The sequence below is a fragment of the Bos grunniens genome, chromosome 15 (genome assembly GCF_055505025.1).
Source record: "Bos grunniens cultivar Pamir isolate PY7600 chromosome 15, Bosgru_T2T1.0, whole genome shotgun sequence".
Taxonomy (NCBI): domain Eukaryota; kingdom Metazoa; phylum Chordata; class Mammalia; order Artiodactyla; family Bovidae; genus Bos; species Bos grunniens.
This window is the reverse complement of record NC_141179.1, coordinates 49,567,547-49,575,972: the sequence shown is the minus strand read 5'-3', so window position 1 is coordinate 49,575,972 and position 8,426 is coordinate 49,567,547. Positions and strand designations below refer to the sequence as shown.

Genomic DNA, 8,426 nt, shown 5'->3' with positions numbered 1-8,426 from the left:
TAGACTTTTGGATCACAGCCATTGTGACTGGTGTGAAATGGTATCTCATAGTGGTTTTGATTTGCATTTCTCTGATAATGAGTGATGTTGAGCATCTTTTCATGTGTTTGTTAGCCATCTGTATGTCTTCTTCGGAGAAATGTCTATTTAGATCTTTGGCCCATTTTTTGATTGGGTCATTTATTTTTCTGGAGTTGAGCTGTAGGAGTTGCTTGTATATTTTTGAGATTAGTTGTTTGTCGGTTGCTTCATTTGCTATTATTTTCTCCCATTCTGAAGGCTGTCTTTTCACCTTGCTAATAGTTTCCTTTGATGTGCAGAAGCTTTTAAGTTTAATTAGGTCCCATTTGTTTATTTTTGCTTTTATTTCCAATATTCTGGGAGGTGGGTCATAGAGGATCCTGCTGTGATGTATGTCAGAGAGTGTTTTGCCTATGTTCTCCTCTAGGAGTTTTATAGTTTCTGGTCTTACGTTGAGATCTTTAATCCATTTTGAGTTTATTTTTGTATATGGTGTTAGAAAGTGTTCTAGTTTCATTCTTTTACAAGTGGTTAACCAGATTTCCAAGCACCACTTGTTAAAGAGATTGTCTTTAATCCATTGTATATTCTTGCCTCCTTTGTCAAAGATAAGGTGTCCATATGTGCGTGGATTTATCTCTGGGCTTTCTATTTTGTTCCATTGATCTATATTTCTATCTTTGTGCCAGTACCATACTGTCTTGATAACTGTGGCTTTGTAGTAGAGCCTGAAGTCAGGTAGGTTGATTCCTCCAGTTCCATTTTTCTTTCTCAAGATCGCTTTGGCTATTCGAGGTTTTTTGTATTTCCATACAAATTGTGAAATTATTTGTTCTAGCTCTGTGAAGAATACTGTTGGTAGCTTGATAGGGATTGCATTGAATCTATAAATTGCTTTGGGTAGTATACTCATTTTCACTATATTGATTCTTCCAATCCATGAACATGGTATATTTCTCCATCTATTAGTGTCCTCTTTGATTTCTTTCACCAGTGTTTTATAGTTTTCAATATATAGGTCTTTAGTTTCTTTAGGTAGATATATTCCTAAGTATTTTATTCTTTTCGTTGCAATGGTGAATAGAATTGTTTCCTTAATTTCTCTTTCTGTTTTCTCATTATTAGTGTATAGGACTGCAAGGGATTTCTATGTGTTGATTTTATATCCTGCAACTTTACTATAATCATTGATTAGTTCTAGTAATTTTCTGGTGGAGTCTTTAGGGTTTTCTATGTAGAGGATCATATCATCTGCAAATAGTGAGTTTTACTTCTTCTTTTCCAATTTGGATTCCTTTTATTTCTTTTTCTGCTCTGATTGCTGTGGCCAAAACTTCCAAAACTATGTTGAATAGTAATGGTGAAAGTGGGCACCCTTGTCTTGTTCCTGACTTTAGAGGAAATGCTTTCAATTTTTCACCATTGAGGATAATGTTTGCTGTGGGTTTGTCATATATAGCTTTTATTATGTTGAGGTATGTTCCTTCTATTCCTGCTTTCTGGAGAGTTTTTATCATAAATGGGTATTGAATTTTGTCAAAGGCTTTCTCTGCATCTATTGAGATAATCATATGGTTTTTGTTTTTCAATTTGTTAATGTGGTGTATTACATTGATTGATTTGCGGATATTGGAGAATCCTTGCATCCCTGGGATAAAGCCCACTTGGTCATGGTGTATGATCTTTTTAATGTGTTGTTGGATTCTGATTGCTAGAATTTTGTTTAGGATTTTTGCATCTATGTTCATCAGTGATATTGGCCTGTAGTTTTCTTTTTTTGTGGGATCTTTGTCAGGTTTTGGTATTAAGGTGATGGTGGCCTCATAGAATGAGTTTGGAAGTTTACCTTCCTCTGCAATTTTTTGGAAGAGTTTGAGCAGGATAGGTGTTAGCTCTTCTCTAAATTTTTGGTAGAATTCAGCTGTGAAGCCGTCTGGACCTGGGCTTTTGTTTGCTGGAAGATTTTTGATTACAGTTTCAATTTCCGTGCTTGTGATGGGTCTGTTAAGGTTTTCTATTTCTTCCTGGTCGAGTTTTGGAAAGTTGTACTTTTCTAAGAATTTGTCCATTTCTTCCTCGTTGTCCATTTTATTGGCATATAATTGTTGATAATAGTCTCTTATGATCCTTTGTATTTCTGTGTTGTCTGTTGTGATCTCTCCATTTTCGTTTCTAATTTTATTGATTTGATTTTTCTCCCTTTGTTTCTTGATGAGTCTGGCTAATGGTTTATCAATTTTATTTATCCTTTCAAAGAACCAGCTTTTGGCTTTGTTGATTTTTGCTATGGTCTCTTTTGTTTCTTTTGCATTTATTTCTGCTCTAATTTTTAAGATTTCTTTTCTTCTACTAACCCTGGGGTTCTTCATTCTTCCTTTTCTAGTTGCTTTAGGTGTAGAGTTAGGTTATTTATATGACTTTTTTCTTGTTTCTTGAGGTGTGCCTGTATTGCTATGAACTTTCCCCTTAGGACTGCTTTTACTGTGTCCCACAGGTTTTGGGTTGTTGTGTTTTCATTTTCATTCGTGTCTATGCAAATTTTGATTTCTTTTTTGATTTCTTCTGTGATTTGTTGGTTATTCAGCAGGGTGTTGTTCAGCCTCCATATGTTGGAATTTTTAATAGTTTTTCTCCTGTAATTGAGATCTAATCTTACTGCATTGTGGTCAGAAAAGATGCTTGGAATTATTTCTATTTTTTTGAATTTACCAAGGCTAGCTTTTTGGCCCAGGATGTGATCTATCCTGGAGAAGGTTCCATGTGCGCTTGAGAAAAAGGTGAAATTCATTGTTTTGGGATGAAATGTCCTATAGATATCAATTAGGTCTAACTGGTCTATTGTATCATTTAAAGTTTGTGTTTCCTTGTTAATTTTCTGTTTAGTTGATCTATCCATAGGTGTGAGTGGGGTATTAAAGTCTCCCACTATTATTGTGTTATTGTTAATTTCTCCTTTCATACTTGTTAGCATTTTTCTACATACTGCGGCGCTCCCGTGTTGGGTGCATATATATTTATAATTGTTATATCTTCTTCTTGGATTGATCCTTTGATCATTATGTAGTGACCTTCTTCGTCTCTTTTCACAGCCTTTGTTTTAAAGTCTATTTTATCTGATATGAGTATTGCTACTCCTGCTTTCTTTTGGTCCCTATTTGCATGGAAAATCTTTTTCCAGCACTTCACTTTCAGTCTGTATGTGTCCCCTGTTTTGAGGTGGGTCTCTTGTAGACAACATATGTAGGGGTCTTGTTTTTGTATCCATTCAGCCAGTCTTTGTCTTTTGGTTGGGGCATTCAACCCATTTACGTTTAAGGTAATTACTGATAAGTATGATCCCGTTGCCATTTACTTTATTGTTTGGGGTTCGAATTTATACACCATTTTTGTGTTTCCTGTCTAGAGAATATCCTTTAGTATTTGTTGGAGAGCTGGTTTGGTGGTGCAGAATTCTCTCAGCTTTTGCTTGTCTGAGAAGCTTTTGATTTCTCCTTCATACTTGAATGAAATCCTTGCTGGGTACAATAATCTGGGCTGTAGGTTATTTTCTTTCATCATTTTAAGTATGTCTTGCCATTCCCTCCTGGCTTGAAGAGTTTCTATTGAAAGATCAGCTGTTATCCTTATGGGAATTCCCTTGTGTGTTATTTGTTGTTTTTCCCTTGCTGCTTTTAATATTTGTTCTTTGTGTTTGATCTTTGTTAATTTGATTAATATGTGTCTTGGGGTGTTTCGCCTTGGGTTTATCCTGTTTGGGATTCTCTGGGTTTCTTGGACTTGGGTGATTATTTCCTTCCCCAGTTTAGGGAAGTTTTCAACTATTATCTCCTCAAGTATTTTCTCATGGTCTTTCTTTTTGTCTTCTTCTTCTGGAACCCCTATGATTCGAATGTTGTAGCATTTAATACTGTCCTGGAGGTCTCTGAGATTGTCCTCATTTCTTTTAATTCGTTTTTCTTTTATTCTCTCTGATTCATTTATTTCTACCATTCTATCTTCTAATTCACTAATCCTATCTTCTGCCTCTGTTATTCTACTATTTGTTGCCTCCAGAGTGTTTTTAATTTCATTTATTGCATTATTCATTATATAGTGACTCTTTTTTATTTCTTCTAGGTCCTTGTTAAACCTTTCTTGCATCTTCTCAATCCTTGTCTCCAAGCTATTTATCTGTGATTCCATTTTAATTTCAAGATTTTGGATCAATTTCACTATCATTATTCGGAATTCTTTATCAGGTAGATTCCCTATCTCTTCCTCTTTTGTTTGGTTTGGTGGGCATTTATCCTGTTCCTTTATCTGCTGGCTATTCCTCTGTCTCTTCATCTTGTTTAAATTGCTGAGTTTGGGGTGTCCTTTCTGTATTCTGGCAGTTTGTGGAGTTCTCTTTATTGTGGCTTTTCCTCGCTGTGTGTGGGTTTGTACAGGTGGCTTGTCAAGGTTTCCTGGTTACGGAAGCTTGTGTCGGTGTTCTGATGGGTGGAGCTGTATTTCTTCTCTTGTTCAGTCGCGCTCCTTTCGAAGAGTTGGATTGCTTTTCTGGGTGCCTGATGTCCTCTGCCGGCATTCAGAAGTTGTTTTGTGGAATTTACTCGACGTTTAAATGCTCTTTTGATGAATTTGTTGGGGAGAAACTGTTCTCCCCATCCTACTCCTCCGCCATCTTGGCTCCTCCTCCGACGTCTATGTTTATTGTTTAAGTCTTATATGTAACTTTTTGTGCTACAATGTCAAGTTGAGTAGTTGCAACAAAGACTGTATGACCCTAAATTTTAAAGAAGCCTAAAATATTCACTATCTAACCCTTTATAGAAAATGTACCCCAACTCTAGTATTAAACTATTTTAGGAATTTGCAAAGTTAGTTGTAAATATACTCTGACTTTTCTGATTAAGTTATTTATACACTTTTTCCTGGGAAATATTAACACTTGGGTACAAAAGTTACAAATATGTAAGTCTGCTGTCTCTCCACCTGAAGAGGCTCATCTATGAGAACCATGCAGTACTATTTTTTTTTCAATTTTTTTTAATCAGAGGACAATTGCTTTACAATGTTGTGTCGATTTCTGCCATACAACAACATGAATCAGCCATCAGTATACATATATCCCTCCCTCTTAGACCTCCCTCCCACCCCTCTCATCCAACACCTCTAGTGTGAGCACCACACAGTACTATCAAATACATCTCTCTGCCATCAGTCTCATCTTCTAATTATGTGACAATTTGCTGTTATTAAGATATTAGCTATCAATTATAGGTACTCTCAAACACTGCAGGTGTGTCATTAGTTTATACCCAAATAATCGTATAGAGTAGGTGCTAATATTCCTATCTGAAAGAAGGCATACAATGATTTGTCTAAGGTGTCACCCAGCATGTAAATAAATGATGGAAACAAGAGTGAAAACAGACTTGATTCTAAAGCCCATGGTCCTGTGGGCCACACTGCACTGCCTTCTTAATCAGGGACTCCTGCCTCCTTACCCTTATCTGAATCCCCTTGCATCCTCTTACATCAACCTACTCTGACTTCCAACCACTGCTAAAAGCATGTAAGTACTCATTTCAGCAGCACATACACTAAAATTGGAAGCATAGAGAAGATTAGAACAGCCCCTGAACAAGGATGACATGCAAGCTCTTGGAACAAGCCCTTTGTTTATACATGTAATAGGAAAGGTTCAAAATACACAAAGAAAAAGTAACAGTACTAAAAAGAAAAAGACAGGTTTTTTTTAACTTTTAATTTCATATTGGGGTATAGCCTATTAATAATATTGTGATAGTCGCAGATGAACAGTGAAGGGACTCAGCCATATACATGTATCCATTCACCTGAAATACCCTTCCCATCCAGGCTGCCACATAACATTGAGCACAGTTCCCTGTGCTGTACAGTATGTCCTTGTTGGTTATCCATTTCAAATGTAGTAATCTGTATATGTGCATCCCAAACTAATTATCCCTTCCCCCCATCCTTCCCCCTGGCAACCATAAATTCTTTCTCTTAGTCTGTGAGTCTCCTTCTTTGTAAGTTAAGTTATTTGTTTTTAGAATCCACATATAAGGGATGTCATATGATATTTCTCCTTCTCTGGAAAAAGACAAATTCTTAATCAGATTTGGAGATTTTAGCACTTTCCTGTTTCTGTGCTAATTTGTTGCATGTGTAGATAAAAATGAAATTGAGCTGTACACTCCAGATGTATCCATCTTACTCTATGTAATTTACATTTTAAAAATTAAAAAGGGAAAACATCTTCATTGACTGTAAGAAAATAAAAAGAAACTAAGAAGTGATGAGCCTAAAATCATGTATCAGTTAATTTGGAATTAAATAATGTATTGGTAGCTTCAACTGCTTTCTCTGATCTCTCAGGCAGGCTCTCCTTGATATGTTCAAGTCTCCAAAACCTGTGGAATATTGCAGTCTGACCTTTTCATGTTCTTATGGGAACCAGTGAGTTAAAACTACAATCCTGTATTAGGCTCTCTTCTGGGAATTTCTAGGAAGTTTCTCGGGTAAATCATTTGTTTACAGAGGATAGCAGAGCTATAGGAATTGGTGTGCCATAAGTACAAAACTCAAAAGACAGCTCAAAGAGTGATCTGTAGATGAAGGTTGGTCAATAGATGTGGTACACTGAGGCTGAGAAGCCTCTAGCCTAAAATCATTTCTGTTTCACTGTGTGGTTACGTTGTAAGTGCAGTAGGGCCCTAACATAACGTTGTCTTATAATATGGCTTTGTATCATGAGTGTGTCTGAAACATGGAAAATGAACTGGGCTTAGAGAGGATGATGAATAAGTGTCAGTAATGCCTAACGCGGCTCAATAAGGATGACTTTTTGACATAGGAAGGGCTCAAAGGTAAAAAACAAAAACAAAAAGATTGCAATGGAGGAAGGGGGTAGGGGAGCTTCTCTTGATGATATGTTTACCGGATAAGAAGATACTTTTAACTTAAATTTGGAGAAGAAGCTATGAAGATGTAAAAACGAACTAAAATGCTTTTAGCCATCCATTGCCACTGTTCAATTCACCTTTCTATGGTTCATCTGAGAAAGCATCCAGTTGTTCATGCACAGTCAGAGAAAATGCTGGATAGAGTTAGAACTCTATGTGAGATAGGAACTGGGAAATACACAGACTCATCAGCTGTAAGAGTAAAGTGTATTCATCTAAGCAAAGACTAGGAAGGTAGACATGGGTACAGAAGTCAGGCCATGGATGACAGGATCTTAGTCACTAGACTCAAATCAGAGAGGACTTTGTTTAGTCTTGGAAGAAAGGGCAGGTGAGAGGATATTAAGGCCTCATGTTAATTGGAAGAGGGGCCTGGAAACAATCTAGCTACTCCAGGTAAGTCGTATGTGACTGCAAGGAAAGTACTGTAAGGTGCAGTCTAAGACAGTCCTTAGTATTCTGTCAGAGAATAAGACACACCTGGGTTTGAATTCTAGCTCCAACCATGACTGGGGCTTCCCAGATGGTGCAGTGGTAAAGAATCCACCTGCCAACACAGGAAACACAAGAGATGCAGGTTCGATCCCTGGGTCAGGAAGACCTCCTGGAGCAGGGAATGGCAACCCACTCCAGTATTCTTGCATGTAAAATTCCATGGACAAAGGAGTCTGTTGGGTTACAGTACATGGGGTCACAAAGAGTTAGAGACAACTGAGTATGCAGCACATATATGCATATCTATCCATGATTAGCTATTTATTTCTTTTTTTTAATTTATAAAACAGAGATAATAGCAGTACCTGCTTCACAAGGTTTCTCTGAGAATTAAATGAAGTGTATATGAAGAGTCTGAGATATCATTCATCTTAGAGATAATATCCCTGAATTTTAATTCTTTTTAGTAATAACATGTAAGACTGTCTCCTCTCAAGGCAATAAATTTACTTGAAATTCTTGAGTAATTTCTCCACATGAGTCACTGCACTTGAGAAACAAATGCACTGGGCCCTTTATACACTAGTAAAGTAACGCTCGTGTTCCAAGCCAGGCTTCAGCAATACGTGAACCGTGAACTTCCAAATGTTCAAGCTGGTTTTAGAAAAGGCAGAGGGACCAGAGATCAAATTGCCAACATGTACTAGATCATCATAAAAGCAAGAGAGTTCCAAAGAAATATCTATTTCTGCTTTATTGACTATGCCAAAGCCTTTGACTGTGTGGATCACAATAAACTGTGGAAAATTCTGAAAGAGATGGGAATACCAGACCACCTGACCTGCCTCTTGAGAAAGCTATATGCAGGTCAGGAAGCAAAAGTTAGAACTGGACATGGAACAACAGACTGGTTCCAAATAGGAAAAGGAGTACGCCAAGGCTGTATATTGTCACCCGGCTTAGTTAACTTATATGCAGTGTACATCATGAGAAATGCTG

At 37.0% G+C, this 8,426-nt stretch overlaps 1 non-coding gene across 1 annotated transcript; it reads left to right on the top strand.

Moving 5' to 3' along the window:
* The first annotated feature begins 5,582 nt into the window (after positions 1-5,582).
* On the top strand, positions 5,583-5,687 carry LOC147358043 (U6 spliceosomal RNA). The gene has a single exon (XR_015142548.1). It is a non-coding gene; the product is annotated as a U6 spliceosomal RNA (small nuclear RNA).
* Positions 5,688-8,426: the final 2,739 nt, after the last annotated feature.